Genomic DNA, 20,685 nt, shown 5'->3' with positions numbered 1-20,685 from the left:
TCTCAATACTTTGTTATATACCCTTTGCTGGTAATGACAGAGGTCGAACGTTTTCTGTAATTCTTCACAAGGTTTTCACACACTGTTGCTGGTATTTTGGCCCATTCCTCCATGCAGATCTCCTCTAGAGCAGTGATGTTTTGGGGCTGTTGCTGGGCAACACAGACTTTCAACTCCCTCCAAAGATGTTCTATGGGGTTGAGATCTGGAGACTGGCTAGGCCACTCCAGGACCTTGAAATGCTTCTTACGAAGCCACTCCTTCGTTGCCCGGGCGGTGTGTTTGTGATCATTGTCATGCTGAAAGACCCAGCCACGTTTCATCTTCAATGCCCTTGCTGATGGAAGGAGGTTTTCACTCAAAATCTCACGATACATGGCCCCATTCATTATTTCCTTTACACGGATCAGTCGTCCTGGTCCCTTTGCAGAAAAACAGCCCCAAAGCATGATGTTTTTCACCCCCATGCTTCACAGTAGGTGTTCATTGGATGCAACTCAACATTCTTTGTCCTCCAAACACGACGAGTTGAGTTTTTACCAAAAAGTTATATTTTGGTTTAATCTGACCATATGACATTCTCCCAATCTTCTTCTGGATCATCCAAATGCTCTCTAGCAAACTTCAGACAGGCCCGGACATGTACTGGCTTAAGCAGGGGGACACGCCTGGCACTGCAGGATTTGAGTCCCTGGCGGCGTAGTGTGTTACTGATGGTAGGCTTTGTTACCTTGGTCCCAGCTCTCTGCAGGTCCCCCCGTGTGGTTCTGGGATTTTTGCTCACCGTTCTTGTGATCATTTTGACCACACGGGGTGAGATCTTGCGTGGAGCCCCAGATCGAGGGAGATTATCAGTGGTCTTGTACGTCTTCCATTTCCTAATAATTGCTCCTACAGTTGATTTCTTCAAACCAAGCTGCTTACCTATTGCAGATTCAGTCTTCCCAGCCTGGTGCAGGTCTACAATTTTGTTTCTGGTGTCCTTTGACAGCTCTTTGGTCTTGGCCATAGTGGAGTTTGGAGTGTGACTGTTTGAGGTTGTGGACAGGTGTCTTTTATACTGATAACAAGTTCAAACAGGTGCCATTAATACAGGTAACGAGTGGAGGACAGAGGAGCCTCTTAAAGAAGAAGTTACAGGTCTGTGAGAGCCAGAAATCTTGCTTGTTTGTAGGTGACCAAATACTTATTTTCCACCATAATTTGCAAATAAAATCATTAAAAATCCTACAATGTGATTTTCTGGATTTTTTTTTCTAATTTTGTTTGTCATAGTTGAAGTGTACCTATGATGAAAATTACAGGCCTCATCTTTTTAAGTGGGAGAACTTGCACAATTGGTGGCTGACAAAATACTTTTTTGCCCCACTGTATGTAGCGTGCTGCATATGAGACAGAGGGCTATTTTCAGTCTCTACGGGTGTTGAGATCAATGTACGTTTTTGTGCAGAGGGCAGGGGCACAGACCAGCACACATGAACACTTTTACACACACACTCTCTTGAACACGGATGTGTACCAAAAGAAACCTATCGACACAAAACAAGAAAAGAGACAAAAAAATACAGATTCTCTCCCACATATACGAGACACTCGCACCTATAAGAGACACTCCCACATACACGACATATACGAGACACTCCCACATATACGAGACACTCCCACATATATGAGACACTCCCACATATACGAGACACTCCCACATATAAGACACTCCCACATATAGACCACATAAACGAGACACTCCCACATACACAAGACACTCCCACATATACGAGACACTCCCACATATACAAACCACTTCCACATATACACCACATATACGAGACACTCCCACATACACACCACATATACGAGACACTCCCACATACACGACATATACGAGACACTCCCACATACACAACATATACAAGACACTCCCACATATACGAGACACTCCCACATATATGAGACACTCCCACATATACGAGACACTCCCACATATAAGACACTCCCACATATAGACCACATAAACGAGACACTCCCACATACACAAGACACTCCCACATATACGAGACACTCCCACATATACAAACCACTTCCACATATACACCACCTATACGAGACACTCTCACATATACACCCCATATACGAGACACTCCCATATATACACCACATATACGAGACACTCCCATATATATGAGACACTCCCACATACACCACATATAAGAGACACTCCCACATATACGAGACACTCCAACATATACACCTCATAAGCGAGGTATTCCCACATATACACCTCATATACGAGACACTCCCACATATACACCACTAGCATGTTGTCCGGGTGTGCTGTTGCCACTTCATGCCTATCATATAGATAAAGGAACGCAGTCTGACGAGATTGCAGTATTTCCCTCTCTCACACACTCACACACACACACACACACACACACACACACACAAAAAAAAGGCTGGACTTCAGTAAAATAAACACAGTTTTGGAGGACCACATTTATCTATCAGTCCCATCTCGCTTCATCCTGGTCAAATCACTCTCACTCAATCTCTCTCTGTCTCTCTCTGTGTCTCTCACTCAATCTCTCTCTGTCTCTCTCTGTGTCTCATTCAATCTCTCTCTCTCAAGCCTTCCTTCTCTCAATTAGTCCATCTCTCTGCATCCCGGTCGGATTACTCTCTCTCGCTCTCTCCTTCTCCCATGAAAGTCCATCTCTCTGCATCCTGTGTGATCTCTCTCTCCTTCTCTCATCAATTAGTTAATCTCTCTGCATCCTGTGTGATCTCTCTCTCTATAGATATCCCGATAAGTGCCCCAGGCTACATCTATCAATCACATAATTGGGCAAAACTGGTGCATGAAGCAAATATTATTCATATCAGATACACTTTTAGTTCATGTGTAGATATGCTGAAATATGTACACACAGGTGAAGCAATTGAGGGACAGAGTGAACAAGGAAAGGAAGAAGTGCGGGGGAAAGGAAGATGAAGTGGAAAAGAGGGAAGGAAGATGAGTTGGGTGGAGGAAAGTGGATGGAAATAGGTTGGAGAGAGTGAGAGGATGGTGGAAAAGGGGAGGAGGATAGATAGACAGCACAAAAGGATGAGAGTAGGCCTCTGCAGTGATATAGCCTAGCTCTATACACAGTACCCTACCTTGTGCATTTCTGAATTTAAAAAAACAGCCAACCAGTCATTCACTTAATAAATCAGTTAAACCTGGCAAACACCTTTCATGCTCTGCTCCACTCCAGAGCGCTATCAAAATAGCGCGCTAAACGATGGATGATCACGACTGAGTGCGTTATCACCAACCGGCGGGCAGCCTTTTAAGTCCAACTAGCCACTCCGTATTGTAACTCTTCCTTCCCACTGGACACACACTGATTGAATCAACGTTGTTTCCTCGTAATTTCAATTCAATGACGTTGAACCAACGTCGAATAGACGTTGAATTGACCTATGTGCCCAGTTGGTTGAGATCAACATTTCACACTGGAATACAAACCACGAATCACTGTCACATACACACAGGCAATCAAACACACACACACGCATACACACAAAATGCCGGTGTCCAGCTTTTGAAATTGCCCGGCTTTTGAAATGGATGTTTGTCTTGAATCTATTAGTCGCTGCCACATATTTTCGCAAGCAGACCAGCAGCCCAGTCACAACAAGTATACGGAGGAAAAAGAACCATCAGACTCTCTGGGATTCCAGTGTTCTGTGAATGACATTGTTCTGAAACTGACCGTGTCCCGGACATTGTTCTGAAACATTGACTGTGTCCCGGGATTTAAAATTCATGGTGCATATCGCCACGTGATTTGCACTCATAACTTTACATGAACAAATAATGAAGGGTAAGGGCTTATCCCACAAGAACTCACCAAAGTTTGCTGGTACTGGAGCGACCGATTCTCCGCTTTGTCCTTTGCCGGCATTGTTGCAAAATCCTCATCCATATGACCTACCGTGCGCATTCATTTGTCACTCACGAGGTGAATGTTCTGGCCTTTAGACAGCTATAGCCATCGATACATGTGCTGTGTAACAGGTTATTATCATAGCCTAATCCCTCCGCTGCTACTGAATAACTAGTGCGATCAGAGCCAGATGAGTAGCCGCATATGCGGGTTGTTTCAACGCCGATTCCCTCCTCCAAGCGTTGGTACAGTCGGTCCCAGCTGTGTTCGCAGGGAGCAGAGTTAATGTTTTGTATTTTGCAGGGGTGGTGCAGGGTCCAAGCACAATGACCTTACAATTATGTATTGTATTCGTTCCAATACCTCTTATCTGTTTCTCCTTGAATCTATCCCTCGGGGCTCCCGTGTTCTTTTGCCTGCAGCTGAGAACTGGTGCGTTATCATTGAGGTTTGGTAATACATAACCTTAGCTACACTTGTTTAAAGAATAGTACAGTAGCCCAAAGTACAGTTTCTGTGAAAAGCAGAAAATAAATTAATACATCTAAACTGTCCTGCGGTAATCCATTGTTGTACCCTAATACTGGCGCACGAGCATTCAGCACCATGGAGAACACCAGAATCAGCGCAAAGTAAACAGAAGACAGTTGATCGCTGATTTCAGCATCACTACCGCTGAACAGCACCGCGCTCGGCTCACAGACCCTAATGAATGAAGATGCAAGACAACAGGCTACTTGTGTATGGAGCTGAAAACACAGTAAATCACAAAAGTGAGTACACCCCTCACATTTTTGTAAATATTTGAGTATATCTTTTCATGTGACAACACTGAATAAATTACACTTTGCTACAATGTAAAGTAGTGAGTGCACAGCTTGTATAACAGTGTAAATGTGCTGTCCCCTCAAAATAACTCAACACACAGCCATTAATTTCTAAACCGCTGCAACAAAAGTGAGTACACCCCTAAGTGAAAATGTCAAAATTGGGCCCAATTAGCCATTTTCCCTGCCCGGTGTCATGTGACTCGTTAGTGTTACAAGGTCTCAGGTGTGAATGGGGAGCAGGTGTGTTAAATTTGGTGTCATCGCTCTCACACTCCCTCATACTGACTGGTCACTGGAAGTTCAACATGGCACCTCATGGCAAAGCACTCTCTGAGGATCTGAAAAAAATAATTGTTGCTCTACATAAAGATGGCCTGGGCTATTAGAAGATTGCCAAGACCCTGAAACTGAGCTACAGCACGGTGGCCAAGACCATACAGTGGTTTAACTGGACAGGCTCCACTCAGAACAGGGCTCGCCATGGTCGACCAAAGAAGTTGAGTGCACATGCTCAGCGTCATATCCAGAAGTTGTCTTTGGGAAATAGACGTATGAGTGCTGCCAGCATTGCTGCAGAGGTTGAAGGGGTGGGGGTTCAGCCTGTCAGTGCTCAGACCATACGCCGTACACTGCATCAAATTGGTCTGCATGGCTGTCGTCCCAGAAGGAAGCCTCTTCTAAAGATGATGCACAAGAAAACCTGCAAACTGTTTGCTGAAGACAAGCAGACTAAGGACATGGATTACTGGAACCATGTCCTGTGGTCTGATGAGACCAAGATAAACTTATTTGGTTCAGATGGTGTCAAGCGTGTGTGGCGGCAACCAGGTGAGGAGTACAAAGACAAGTGTGTCTTGCCTACAGTCAAGCATGGTGGTGGGAGTGTCATGGTCTGGGCTGCATGAGTGCTGCCGGCACTGGGGAGCTACAGTTCATTGAGGGAACCATGAATGCCAAAATGTACTGTGACATACTGAAGCAGAGCATGATCCCCTCCCTTCGGAGACTGGACCGCAGGGCAGTATTCCAACATGATAACGACTCCAAACACACCTCCAAGACGACCACTGCCTTGCTAAAGAAGCGGAGGGTAAATGCGATGGACTGGCCAAGCATGTCTCCAGACCTAAACCCTATTGAGCATCTGTGGGGCATCCTCAAACGGAAGGTGGAGTGCAAGGCCTATAACATCCACCAGCTCCGTGATGTCGTAATGGAGGAGTGGAAGAGGACTCCAGTGGCAACCTGTGAAGCTCTGGTGAACTCCATGCCCACGAGGGTTAAGGCAGTGCTGGAAAATGATGGTGGCCACACAAAATATTGACACTTTGGGTCCAATTTGGACATTTTCACTTAGGGGTGTACTCACTTTTGTTGCCAGCGGTTTAGATATTAATGGCTGTGTGTTGAGTTATTTTGAGGGGACAGAAAATGTACACTGTTTTACAAGCTGTACACACTACTTTACATTGTAGCAAAGTGTCATTTCTTCAGTGTTGTCACATGAAAAGATATACTCAAATATTTACAAAAATGTGAGGGGTGTACTCACTTTTGTGATATACTGTACATGTTATTGTTCCCATGGCACTTTCACCTGAACTTAAATAGATTGTCAAATGGAATGTTACAGCAATACTGCTCTCAAGACTCTTTGGTATGGGGTAGTGAAAACATCCACTTATCTCTCTGGAGGATGGCAAAAAGAATGGAACATGTTCTCTCTTCTGGACAATTGTCCTTGCTGAGAGCGGGTTCCACACATACACTCGCCATTACTCATTCTCAGCCTATAATACACACCGGAGATACTGTCTGTATAGCCACATCCAATTGACATGCATAGTCCATGGCTTCCTTGATACATAAAGCCAGACTTTAGCCGCTGTTGTCTGCATGTGTGGTATAAATTGGATCTCAGTTCAGATAAGCAACGTCTGGGTCTAGGACTGACTAACCATGGCCTGGCTGTATGCCAAAAGTATCTCTCAGATGTACAGCACAGTAGCCATCACGATGACACAGCTATGCTTTTAACACACTGAGTGCTCAGGGAAAAGGGAACTGCAGTACAATCCCAATAACAGCATTTAGAACCAGTCTCTCCACAATGGATTAGTGGGGAATAGGGATAGATAAGTGCTTGGGGGACCAGGGCTGGAATAAGAGCCCTCAGCTCTGTTTCACCTAATAAAGTAAAGGCACTGTAATTCAAATGGATTATAGACTAGTTGCTATGCTGGTAGTTATGCAGGGCCATAAAGTACTAGCACATTGAGTTCATGCAATGTTTTGAATCACCCACCAAAGCGTTCATTTACAGTACTGCTTTGTACACATCGTCATCTGTCATTGCACAGTCAGTGAGTCAATCAGAGGGAAAAGAGACATCAAGACAAACCATCAAAAGGCACTTTTTGACATGAGGACATTCTGATGATGAATGGATAATTTAGTGCTAAAGATAAAGAGGGAGTAAAAGGCTTTGCTTTTCTGTCGAGAGCAAGAGATGAGTGCAATGGGAGATTTGAACGGGTTGAACCAAGTTTCAAGACATTCATGAATGCTCAGTGGAGTTTTCCTTGACATTTGATTAGTTAAGTTTAAGCAAGTACTTCCAAATTATTTAGTTTAGGGCTAAAGTTAGGGTGGAATATGAACCAGCAACCTTGTATAGCATGTATAGCATCCTGCGTGTTCTGCCCTGCACCCCATCCATCATCAACCTTCCACCTAGCGCAAGCTCTGCCCACTGACTGTTGAGCTTCAACCAATCACATTAGTTCGAACTGCCCTTAGAACAAGACAGAATAGGGAAAAAATATATCTGTTGAAGTCATACCCCATATTCGAAACTGAATTTGTCAACTTTTGAAGATACTCAACATTGACCTTTCACTCACCCAATCTGCACCCTACAAAACTGGGCAATCGGTCACTGCATTTGTTCCTTATAATATTACATGTTGTGGTTTTGAACTAGCATACTAAATATAGCTATATTCTGTTTGTTGTGCATTGCGTATTTGCCAGTTAACTCCAGGCCTTTGGGTATCAGTGGCTTTGATATTTTATGAGATGAAAGACTGATTTCCCCTGAGAGAAACAGCCAATGATTGGCTGAGACAGAAGAATTTCACTGCAGTATTGAGGCTGTTGATAGGCTGATGGCACGGTAATGGAAATGGCTCAAGGCAGAGCCATCTATTTAAGCCCCTTTTCCAGTGGCACTTAAAATTAGGGCCAAATTAGAGCTAGCTCGAATGGAATTTTCAAATTCAAGCTGGGTTGAGGGAAACTCGGGCCAGCACTGCCCAGTTTCACAACTGGTGCCAGCTCGATTAGAATTTGAGCTGGTGACTCCCTTACTATGCAACCACCAAGCTGATCACTGCTTGACGCTGACACAATGTTAGCTAGCTCGTCTGGGCTTGTTGCTGTTAGCTAGCATATGGACAAGCAGTACTGCAGTTGTTAGACATGACCCTTCATACATTTTTCCACTAACAAATAAACTTTTATGAGAACAGTCAGCCCTCGAACGTTAGCTACCTAACATTAGCTATCAAATCAGAGTTGAAACAAGCTAGCTAGCTATTGTGAGCTAGCAGGAATTGTATCTGGTCAGGTCGTATTGAAAGCTATATAGCTAGCTATCTACATCATATAAAACCTGTCGCCTGGTTTGCTTGGTTAGCTAGCTAATAGCCAGGAAAGGTAGGAATTAAGCTAAGTAGCTAGCCTGCTAGCCATGATGCTAACTGTTTAGCTAGCTAGCTAACGTCAGCAAGCTAAATATATGGCTCTGAGTCTGGCTGGCACTGGCAGGAGTATAGGGTAATTTTAGTTACAGCATGGTGAGTGTGAAATAAATTCTTCAACATCTTGCTAGCTAACATTAGCAAATCCAGGTGCAGTCACACACTTGAGGAGGCTTGAGGACTGCAGACGTGGCCAGGGCAAGAAATTGCAATGTCCGTAAGTGAGACGCCTAAGACAGAGCTACAGGGAGACATGATGGACAGCTGATCATCCTAGCAGTGGCAGACCATGTGTAACAACACCTGCACAGGATCGGTACATCTGAACATCACACCTGCGGGTCAGGTACAGGATGGCAAGAACAACTGCCTGAGTTACACCAGGAACGCACAAACCCTCCATCAGTGCTCAGACTGTCCGCAATAGACTGAGAGAGGCTGGACTGAGGGCTTGTAGGCCTGTTGTAAGGCAGGTCCTCACCAGACATCACCGGCAACAACGTCGCCTATGGGCACAAACCCACCGTCGCTGGACCAGACAGGACTGGCAAAAAGTGCTTTTCACTGACGAGTCGCGGTTTTGTCTCACTAGGGGTGATGGTCGGATTCGTGTTTATCGTCGAAGGAATGAGCGTTACACCGAGGCCTGTACTCTGGAGCGGGATCGATTTGGAGGTGGAGGGTCCGTTATGGTCTGTGGCGGTGTGCCACAGAATCATCGGACTGAGCTTGTTGTCATTGCAGGCAATCTCAACGCTGTGCGTTACAGGGAAGACATCCTCCTCCCTCATGTGGTACCCTTCCTGCAGGCTCATCCTGGCATGACAATGCCACCAGCCATACTGCTCGTTCTGTGCGTGATTTCCTGCAAGACAGGAATGTCAGTGTTCTGCCATGGCCAGCGAAGAGCACATATCTCAATCCCATTTAGCACGTCTGGGACCTATTCGATCGGCGGGTGAGGCCTAGGGCCATTCATCCCAGAAATTTCCAGGAACTTGCAGGTGCCTTGGTGGAAGAGTGGGGTAACACCTCACAGCAAGAACTGGCAAATCTGGTGCAGTCCATGAGGAGGAGATGCACTGCAGTACTCAATGCAGCTGGTGGCCAAACCAGATCCTTACTGTTACTTTTGATTTTGTCCCCCCCTTTGTTCAGGTACACATTATTCCATTTATGTTAGTCTGTGGAACTTGTTCAGTTTATGTCTCAGTTGTTGAATCTTGTTATGTTCATACAAATATTTACACATGTTAAGTTTGCTGGAAAAAAAACGCAGTTGACAGTGAGAGGATGTTTATTTTTTTGCTGAGTTTATTAGATTTGATTGATGAGTTCGTAAGTTACCTTTGATTCAAATGTCACATGATCTTAGGAGCAGAAGACCTGTAACTAACGTTTCAACCGCTATGGCAAATGTGAATGGTAATGGCACCGACTCCAGTCCAACCGTTACGCAGTCTCACGCGGTCACACTCCCCACAGATCTTCAGAACCTCCATACGGTTCTGATCTTGGAAATTACAGCTACCATTGCCACTCAGCTCAAAACTGCCATCGATGCTGCTCTGGCCCCCTTCTTCGTCGTCCTGAATGGTGTCCAAGCTGCTGCAGATGAACAAGGCTGCCGACTTGATGGCTTTGACCATGACCTGTGTGACTGCAGTGATCGCATAGTAGCCCTTGAGAAAACGGTTGCCTGTCTGAGCTCCGAAAACCAAAAGCTGATTGACAAGACCGGTGACCTGGAACCCCGTTCTCGCCGTTGAAATCTTCGGGTTGTTGGTATACCAGAGAAACTTGAAGGAGGGGACTCAGTTAAGTTCATGTCAGACTTATTTGTGTAGGTGCTGGGTCCGGCCATCGTTCCATCACTCCCAAAGCTGGACAGAGCCCAACGCATTGTCCCTTCCACAGCGGGCGGAGACGACAACTCTAAGCCTGTGTTTATCGTCCGTTTTCACTACTACTGAGGCAGGGCAGAGACCAGCTACACTTCTGCAGACTAAAGGTGTTCATCTTTCCTGACCTCAGCTGAAGTGCCTCCAAGAAGAGAGCTAAATTCCTCGATGTGAAACGCAAGCTTCATGAGAAGAAAGTTACATTCTAACTCTGCTTCCCTGCTCGTCTCCACGTTGAACATGCCAGGGGAAGCTACAGTTCAACTCCCACGAGGACGCCCAGCGTTGGTTCGACAGTCACTTCTGAGCCGTTTCTTGGATATTTGACCTACTCTGATCTGTTTCACCCTGTCTTTGTGATTGTCTCCACCCCCCTCCAGGTGTCACCCATCTTCCCCATTATCCCCTGTGTACTTATACCTGTGATCTCTGATTGTCTGTTGCCAGTCCGTCTTGTTTGTTCAAGTCAAACAGCATTTCGTGTCTCAGCTCCTGCTTTTTCCAGTCTCTCTTTTCTCACCCTCCTGGTTTTGACCCTTGCCTGTCCTGACTCCAAGCCCGCCTGCCTGACCACTCTGCCTGCCCCTGAGCCTGCCTACCAACCTGTACATTTGCCCCCATCTGGATTACCAACCTCTGCCTGACCCTGAGCTGCCTGCCGCCTGGTATCGTTGCCCCACCTCTGGTTTACTGACCCCTGCCTGCCTTGACCTGTCTATTGCGATTTTTATGGCAGGGCCTTTTTCCAACTCTTGGCATTCCTTTTCTACTCTGCATAAACACTACTGAACTCTAATAAAAATTACTAATGCTGTCTTGTGTGGTTGTTATTTAAGCTACAGTGCCTTGCGAAAGTATTCGGCCCCCTTGAACTTTGCGACCTTTTGCCACATTTCAGGCTTCAAACATAAAGATATAAAACTGTATTTTTTTGTGAAGAATTAACAACAAGTGGGACACTTGTTTAAAGCTTGGGAAATCTTTTTGTATCCAAATCCGGCTTTAAACTTCTTCACAACAGTATCTTGGACCTGCCTGGTGTGTTCATTGTTCTTCATGATGCTCTCTGCGCTTTTAACGGACCTCTGAGACTATCACAGTGCAGGTGCATTTATACTGAGACTTGATTACACACAGGTGGATTGTATTTATCATCATCAGTTATTTAGGTCAACATTGGATCATTCAGAGATCCTCACTGAACTTCTGGAGAGAGTTTGCTGCACTGAAAGTAAAGGGGCTGAATAATTTTGCACGCCCAATTTTTCCGTTTTTGATTTGTTAAAAAAGTTTGAAATATCCAATAAATGTCGTTCCACTTCATGATTGTGTCCCACTTGTTGTTGATTCTTCACAAAAAAATACAGTTTTATATCTTTATGTTTGAAGCCTGAAAAGTGGCAAAAGGTCGAAAAGTTCAAGGGGGCCGAATACTTTCGCAAGGCACTGTACATGTTTGAGAGGTCTTTTTTTATTTGGCTAGATGGCTAGCGTAGTAATGCATGGCTACAATTCCAGGCTTTTTCAGAGCTTTCCTTTAATCGTTTTTTCATCTAGATACTTACTGAAGGCCTTTTCACCCCTTTATTATGCCCCATTGATCATGTGTACATGTACAGATACTCAGCCCCTTTTCTTTTTTGTAATCGGGTAACATACTGCGGGACACTTATTTGTCCATCCTTAAGACACTAAGACACATTCCACGTGTTGCACTTATTGAAGACTGCCCAAATCAGGACAGTTCCGTTTTACTGTTTTGTTAAGGCCTTTTCAATTGTTTTTCATTACTCGTGCTATGGAGCCTCTCCGCATCAGGATAATAATATTTTCTGTTTATATGCACCGAAGCTTCGCAAACGTCAACCTGCTGTCTCCATTCGCTGGGAAAGGAGACTTTGGGTTTGGGTGGGGTGGGGTGGGAGGGGAGGGGGAGTGACCTTTTTTGGTCCTTTTTTATTATTTTTAAATGTTTTTAATCAGTTCTCTGTTATCTTTGTAAATGCTTGGTCTGTTTTCACACCTTTTTCCTTTCAATATTTTAGATGGCTAACAATGCTAATAATAGTAATATTGGAATAGGTCGGCCTAATCCTATAAAGTTTTTATCTTGGAATACTAAGATAATGTGTCAGGTGCGTGAATGAGGACCCAAAAGCGAATTAACAAACAGAGTTTCTTTAATGATGAGCACACGTGGGCTCAGATGGACAGGTAGATTCCGACAGGACAGGACAAGGTTGCAGCAAACACGATGATAGTCTGGTTCAGGCATGAGACACACAAACAAGAATCCGACAAAGACAGGAGCAGAAACAGAGAGAGATATAGGGACCTAATCAGAGGGAAAAAGGGAACAGGTGGGAAAAGGGGTGAAATGAGGTAGTCAGAGAAGACAAGGAACAGCTGGGGGAAAGAGGGACAGAAACGGTAACCTAGTACGACCAGCAGAGGGAGACAGGGTGAAAGGAAAGGACAGAAACAAGACACAACATGACATAATGAATAAACTTGTCAAGAGGTCTAGGGTCTTCTCCCATTTGAAAATGATAAAAGCAGATGTGGTATTTTTACATTTACGCATTAAAGATCACTCAAGGCTACCAAACACCAGGTTCAGTCAGGTTTTCCAGTCAGACTTTAACTCCAAAGCCAGAGGGGTTGCAATTTTGATTATTAAAATACTACATTTCTCTACTACTAATGTTATTTCAGACAGTAATGGGAAATATTTAATCATAACTGGCACCATTTGGCACACACACATTGGTCAATGTATATGCTCCCAATTTTGATGTTGAATTTGCCAATGGGTTGCTGGGGAAAATCCCTTCTCTGAACACCTATCTTTTGATATTTGGCAGGGATCTGAATTGTGTTATTAACCCAGCGTTAGACCGCTCCAACCCCAGAACTATGTCTCCTTCTTCTATGTCAAAGTCCTTCTTAGATTTTATGGTTCAGAACGGGTGTACAGATCCTTGGAGATTTCAGAATCCCCATGCAAGAGAGTATTCTTTCTTTTTACATGTACACCATTCTTTTTCATGTATTGACTATTATTTTATTGATCACAAGTTACTTCCAAACGTCACCTTCTGAATATTTACCCTTTGTAATTTCTGACCATGGACCTTTAGCCCTCGACATAGTCCTATCAGGACAAGCTCGTACTCCTCTCTGTTGGAGATTTAATTATCTTCTCCTGTCTGATGCAGACTTCTGTAACGTTATCTCCACTTCTATTGATCATTTTATTTGTTCAAATCAGACAAGCTCATTCTCTCTTATGGGAATCACTTAAGGCCTATCTTAGAAGATAAATTATTTATTATTCTTCTCATTTAAACAAAACTTGGAAAGCTAAACTAGAAGAACTCTCTAAAGCCATCCTTGATTTAGACCAATCTGAATTACATATTTTGTCCACTACAGATGCAGAATGGTTACAATTGCATTCACGTGGTACCTACTAAGAACATGGCTACAGGGCAAGTCGTCTGCTCGCACACCAATTAAAATGCAGTGCTGCTACTGGTCTGATTCCCCAAATGAAAGATTCCTTTCATAGCTTGATTTCTGACCCTACGGGGATCAATGATACCTTCAAATATTTATATTCCTCCCTGTATATGTCTGAATTTCCATCAGATACTGCCAATATGACTACATTTTTGGGTGAACTGGAAACTCCCACAGTTGAGGCTGAAACTGCAGATGACCTTGATTCCCCTCTCAGCCTTGAAGAAGTTATTCAGTCTATCAAGTCAATGCAAAACAGCAAGGCTCCAGGGCCTGATGGGTTTCCAACTGAGTTCTTTAAGAAATGCCATACCAAGTTAGCTAGCCCCTTTACATGTATCTATGTATAATGAGTCACTTAAACGTGGCTCGGTACCACCTACCCTAACACAGGCTTCAATAGCGCTTCTCCTTAAGGAGGGGAAAGACCCCACTTCCTGTTCTTCATTTAGGCCCCTAAGCCTCCTTAATGTGGATGTAAAGGTGCTGGAGGAGGTGATAGTGAGGCCACTGGAAGTAGTCTTACCAGGACTCATATCAGAGGAACAAACCAGCTTTATAAAGGACAGATACGTATTTGTTTTTTAATATTCGAATGCCGTTTAACATTATTTATTATAAACATTTCTCTAACTCCCCTGAGGTGGTCATCTCCCTAGACGCAGTGAAGGGATTCGACAGAATTGAATGGGAGTACTTATTTACTGTTCTTTAAAATAATGTGGACTTGGGGACAAGTTTACATACACCTTAGCCAAATACATTTAAACTCAGTTTTTCACAATTCCTGACAATTAATCATCGTAAAAATTCCCCGTCTTAGGTCAGTTAGGATCACCACTTAATTTTAAGAATGTGAAATGTCAGAATAATAGTAGAGAGAATAATTTATTTAAGCTTTTATTTCTTTCATCACATTCCCAGTGGGTCATAAGTTTACATACACTCAATTAGCATTAGGTAGCATTGCCTTTAAATTGTTTAACTTGGGTCAAACGTTTCGGGTAGCCTTCCACAATAAGTTGGGTGAATGTTGGCCCATTCCTCCTGACACAACTGGTGTAACTGAGTCAGGTTTGTAGGCCTCCTTGCTCGCACACGCTTTTTCAGTTCTGCCACAAATGTTCTATAGGATTGAGGTCAGGGCTTTGTGATGGCCACTCCAATACCTTGACTTTATTATCCTTAAGCCATTCTGCCACAACTTTGGAAGTATGCATGGGGTCATTGTCCATTTGGTAGACCCATTTGTGACCAAGCTTTAACTTCCTGAATGAGATCTTGAGATGTTGCTTCAATATATCCACATAATTTTCCATCCTCATGATGCCATCTAGTTTGTGAAGTGCAACAGTCCCTCCTGCAGCAAAGCAACCCCACCACATGATGCTGCCACCCTCGTGCTTCACGGTTGGGATGGTGTTGTTTGGCTTGCAAGCATCCCCCTTTTCCTCCAAACATAACGATGGTCATCATGGCCAAACAGTTCTATTTTTGTTTCATCAGACCAGAGGACATTTCTCCAAAAAGTACGATATTTGTCCCCATGTGCAGTTGCAAACTGTAGTCTGGCTTTTTCATGGCGGTTTTGGAGCAGTGGCTTCTTCCTTGCTGAGCGGCCTTTCAGGTTATGTCAATATAGATACGTTTGTACATGTTTCCTCCAGCATCTTCACAATGTCCTTTGCTGTTGTTCTGGGATTGATTTGCACTTTTCGCACCAAAGTACATTCATCTCTAGGAGACAGAACACGTCTCCTTCCTGAGCGGTATGATGGCTGCGTGGTCCCATAGTGTTTATATTTGCATACTACTGTTTTTACAGATGAACGTGGTACCTTCAGTCATTTGGAAATTGCTCCCAAGGATGAACCAGACTTGTGGAGGTCTAACATTTTCTTTCTGATGTCTTGGCTGATTTCTTTTGATTTTCCAATGATGTCAAGCAAAGAGGCACTGCATTTGAAGGTAGGCCTTGAAATACATCCACAGGTACACCTCCAATTGACTCAAATTAGCCTAACAGAAGTTTCTAAAGCCATGACATAATTTTCTGGAATTTTCCGAGTCATTTAAAGGCACAGTCAACTTAGTGTATTTAAATTTCTGACCCACTGGAATTGTGATACAGTGAAATAATCTGTCTGTAAACAATTATTGGTGAATTTACTTGTGTCATTCACAAAGTAGATGTCCTAACCGACTTGCCAAAACTATAGTTTGTTAATATGGCTTGGGGGCAGTATTGAGTAGCTTGGATGAATAAGGTGCCCAGAGTAAACTGCCTGCTACTCAGGCCCAGAAGCTAAGATTTGCATATTATTAGTGGATTTGGATAGAAAACACTCTGAAGTTTCTAAAACTGTTTTAATGATGTCTGTGACCAGGAAGTGGGAAATCTGAGTTTGTAGTTTTTCAACTCTTTGCCTATCCAAGATACAGTGTAAATTTGGTCTGATTGCATTTCCTAAGGCTTCCACTAGATGTCAACAGTCTTTAGAACCTTGTTTGAGGCTTCTACTATGAAGGAGGAGAGAATGAGAGCTGATTGAGTAAGAGGTCTGCCAGAGTGCCATGAGCTCATTCAGGCGCGCTCCCGTGAGAGGTAGCTGCGTTCCATTGCATTTCTAAAGACAAAGGAGTTCTCTGGTTGAAACATTATTGAAGATTTATGTTAAAAACATCCTAAAGATTGATTCTATACATCATTTGCCATGTTTCTACGAACTGTAATGGAATATTTTGACTTTTCATCTGGCCTGCGCATCGTGAATTTGGATTTGTGAACTAAAGGCGCGAACAAAAAGGAGGTATTTGGACATGAATTATGGACTTTATTGAACAAAACAAACATTTATTGTGGAACTGGGATTCCTGGGAGTGCATTCTGATGAAGATCATCAAAGGTAAGTGAATATTTATATTGCTATTTCTGACTTCTGTTGACTCCACAACATGGCGGATATCTGTATCGCTTGTTTTTGTGTCTGAGCGCCGTACTCAGATTATTGCATGGTGAGCTTTTTCGGTAAAGCTTTTTCAAAATCTGACACAGCGGTTGCATTAAGGAGAAGTTTATCTAAAGTTCCATGCATAACACTTGTATTTTCAGCAACATTTATGATGAGTATTTCTGTAAATTGATGTGGCTCTCTGCAAAATCACCGGATGTTTTGGAAGCAAAACATTACAGAAAAGTAATGCGCCAATGTAAACTGCGATTTTTGGATATAAATATGAACTTTATCGAACAAAACATACATGAAGTCCTATGAGTGTCATCTGATGAAGATCATCAAAGGTTAGTGATTAATTTGATCTCTATTTCTGCTTTTTGTGACTCCTCTCTTTGGCTGGAAAAATGGCTGTGTTTTTCTGTGACTAGGTACTGACCTAACATAATCGTTTGGTGTGCTTTCGTCGTAAAGCCTTTTTGAAATCGGACACTGTGGTGGGATTAACAACAAGTTTATTTTTAAAATGGTGTAAAATACTTGTATGTTTGAGGAATTGTAATTATTAGATTTATGTTGTTTGAATTTGGCGCCCTGCACTTTCACTGGCTGTTGTCATATCGATCCCGTTAGCGAGATCTAAGCCATAAGAAGTTTTAAGTCCTTCCAAGACTTACATTACTAGTCAAAAGTTTGGACACACCTACTCATTCAAGGGTTTTTCTTTATTTTTACTATTTTCTACATTGTATAATAAAATAGTGAAGACCTCAAAACTATGAAATAACATATATGGAATAATGTAGTAGCCAAAAAAGTGTTAAACAAATCAAAATATATTTTATATTTGAGATTCTTCAAAGTAGCCACCCTTTGCCTTGTTTTTTTTTTCTAGTTTTCCCAACCTAGCATCTAAATACTATTTGCCTCCATCTCACTTTGTCTGTTACCTTCAAATGAGGCATTGGGTCTCCTTTTAATTTGCTGGCTTCCCTGCTCCACCCCCTTGCCAACCCTGGGATGGTTTATTGACTCTGACCTTGACAGAAAGCAGTCATTTCTCAGCTCTATCTGTGTATTATGTCATTAGACAAACACTCCATCAACAAAACTAAGAACCCGGTCGACCTTCAACTTGAGTTACTCAATGAGAGGGGGCAGCACTGAGTTAGCCTGCTTCTGCCTACCACCGCTCAGTCAGATACGTAGATACTTGTATGCTTGTATGCTCAGTCAGATTATATGCAACGCAGGACATGCTAGATAATATCTAGTAATATCATCAACCATGTGTAGTTAACTAGTGATTATGATTGATTGTTTTTTATAAGATAAGTTTAATGCTAGCTAGCAACTTACATTGACTTACTGCATTCACGTAACAGTCCTTGTGGAGTGCAACGAGTGGGAGGCAGGTTGTTATTGCGTTGGACTCGTTAACTGTAAGGTTGCATGATTGGATCCCCCGAGCTGACAATGTGAAAATCTGTCGTTCTGCTCCTGAACAAGGCCACCGTTCCTAGGCCGTCATTGAAAATAAGAATGGGTTCGTGACTGACTTGCCTAGTTAAATAAAGGTATAAAAACATTTTTAAAAAATAATAATAATAATAATTTAATCGGCAAATCGGCGCCCAAAAATACCGATTTCCGATTGTTATGAAAACTGGAAATCGGCCCTAATTAATCGACCATTCCGATTAATCGGTCGACCTCTAATTTAAACGGTCAAAATGAATTACCTTTTAATGTGGCATGAACACAATCAGTCATGATAAAATAATTCCGGCATACTCACGCCATTTGACGAATGGAAGTCATCCGTTACAAGACACCACAACGTGTTCCTAATGACATTCAGTGATTATCATTGATTAGGCCTATATTAATTGATGTGTCTTGCTGACAAGTTGACCTTTTTGCAGCCTGAAAAGTCTGGACACCTGAAATGGGGCTGAAGCTATCACGGGAAAACTGGGATGGTCACCCTAACACACGGTCAACTTACTAGACTAGGCTGCAATGTGCATTACTATGAACTTCAAATAGGCCTATCAGTAGCCAGTGATGTGGTGGTAAATCAAATTGGCAGATAAACTCTGATTGCCAGTCTCAGTAAAAAAAAAAAGGCCTACACCGTGGTAGCCTACCCTCTCAGCTGCGCGACAGGTGATATCCCGCCCGAACTATGTATTCCATGGGGCTCTCCAACCCTGTTCCTGCAACTACCCAGTGCTTAATTTGGGAAACCAAGTGATATCTGTTTGGGGACATAGATATTAACAGGTTTTCACAACCAAACATATTTCGCTAAACTGTTGACAGCCCGTCTGCACGCTCAAGAAAGGAATAAAGGAGAGAGAGGAGGAGATGGAAACGCATGGTAGTGAGATGAGCTATTCTGTATAGCTAAAGGTAATGTGTCACCCAGTTAATTATGAAAAATCCCTATTATTAGACTACTCAAAATCAAATACAAATTCACTATAATCTTCTAACTGAAAGAGTCACCTTATAGGTCTACTGTCATTAAAGTATAGCCTACTTGTTTGATGGATTTGATGCGCATTGGTGTCTAGCTGTTGTCTAGGGATATTGTTGACCATCATCAGCTGATTCAGGAAAGAAAAATATTGATTGAAAATAATAAAGTTAAATAAACGGTCTACTACTTCTGGCCAGAGATGGCACCGGAGAACACCAGTAGCCTACTCACACGCACCTGGAAAACAAAGCAATGATCTCTCTAAACAGCTGACTGACAAAAGCAAACAATGATAAATCAACTGATAAATCTAATGCATTGCAATAAAGGCATTTTTTTGATCAAGGATGCATGGCAAACAAATGGTGGAAATTGGAAGTAGAAGTAGAAAGGAACATCTATGCTTAAAGGAGCTCAGCTGAGACCGAAATTCAGCAATACTGAGTAGACAGCTCTGCCACATAGAGATAAATGGTTTAAACCATATGATGGAGAGGTGGGGGTGTTTGTTTAATTTGGAAGCCTTTATTTTCATATTTAACACCGCAAAACATATTTAACACTACATTTCAAACAAATAGGCGAATGGTTAAATTAGCATTATTTAGAGACCCACCAAAAGTTGGACTTTTGATGCGTTTAGGAGAGCTGGCTGTATCGTAATTCGCACCTTGCTTATAATTTCTTCTGTGTGCAATTTAAAAAATAATCGGTTGAAGGACATACATCGGGTGAATTATAAGCAATTATTGGTAACATGATTGTCTTTCAAACTTTTTTTAATTTGCATGAAAATGTACCAAATTTTTCCCTTAATTTTAATCGAGGATCCTGCTAACATTGCCAGCAGTACCACGGACGGACTTGAACTTCAGTGGCTTCCATGAGAGGGGGCAGTCGTTTTCCGCTGACGCACACACAGATACACACACAAATATGCATGCATTGCACACATGATCCAAGCCATTATCATTCAGACACTGGCCCAAAGAGTTGAGTTATTACATGTATTTATTTTCTCTCTCCAATTGATTTATTGTAGGTGTGTTTCTCCTTTGAGTGTCCTGCAGATACTACTGTGGCTATGTAGTTAAATAGATGTAATGTTGTCCCTAGTTGGTGGAACTAGGTGCTCCGCAGCCTCAAGCACCAACACACTGACCCAGTTCAACCTTCAGTCTCAACAGGTACAATTTGGAATAAATACACACCCGTGGAGTTTGTTTTGGCAACCCATTGTGTGTGTGTGTGTGTGTGTGTGTGTGTGTGTGTGTGTGTGTGTGTGTGTGTGTGTCTTTTTCTG

At 42.8% G+C, this 20,685-nt stretch overlaps 1 protein-coding gene across 1 annotated transcript in view; it reads right to left on the bottom strand.

The window, feature by feature from the left end:
• LOC110508195 (chloride channel protein 2) overlaps positions 1 to 20,685 on the bottom strand; it is a 126,973-nt gene that overhangs the window by 104,852 nt on the left and 1,436 nt on the right. The window lies entirely within an intron of this gene.

Source organism: Oncorhynchus mykiss, chromosome 28 (genome assembly GCF_013265735.2).
Source record: "Oncorhynchus mykiss isolate Arlee chromosome 28, USDA_OmykA_1.1, whole genome shotgun sequence".
In the NCBI taxonomy this organism is placed as follows: domain Eukaryota; kingdom Metazoa; phylum Chordata; class Actinopteri; order Salmoniformes; family Salmonidae; genus Oncorhynchus; species Oncorhynchus mykiss.
This window is presented reverse-complemented; position numbering and strand designations above follow the sequence as displayed.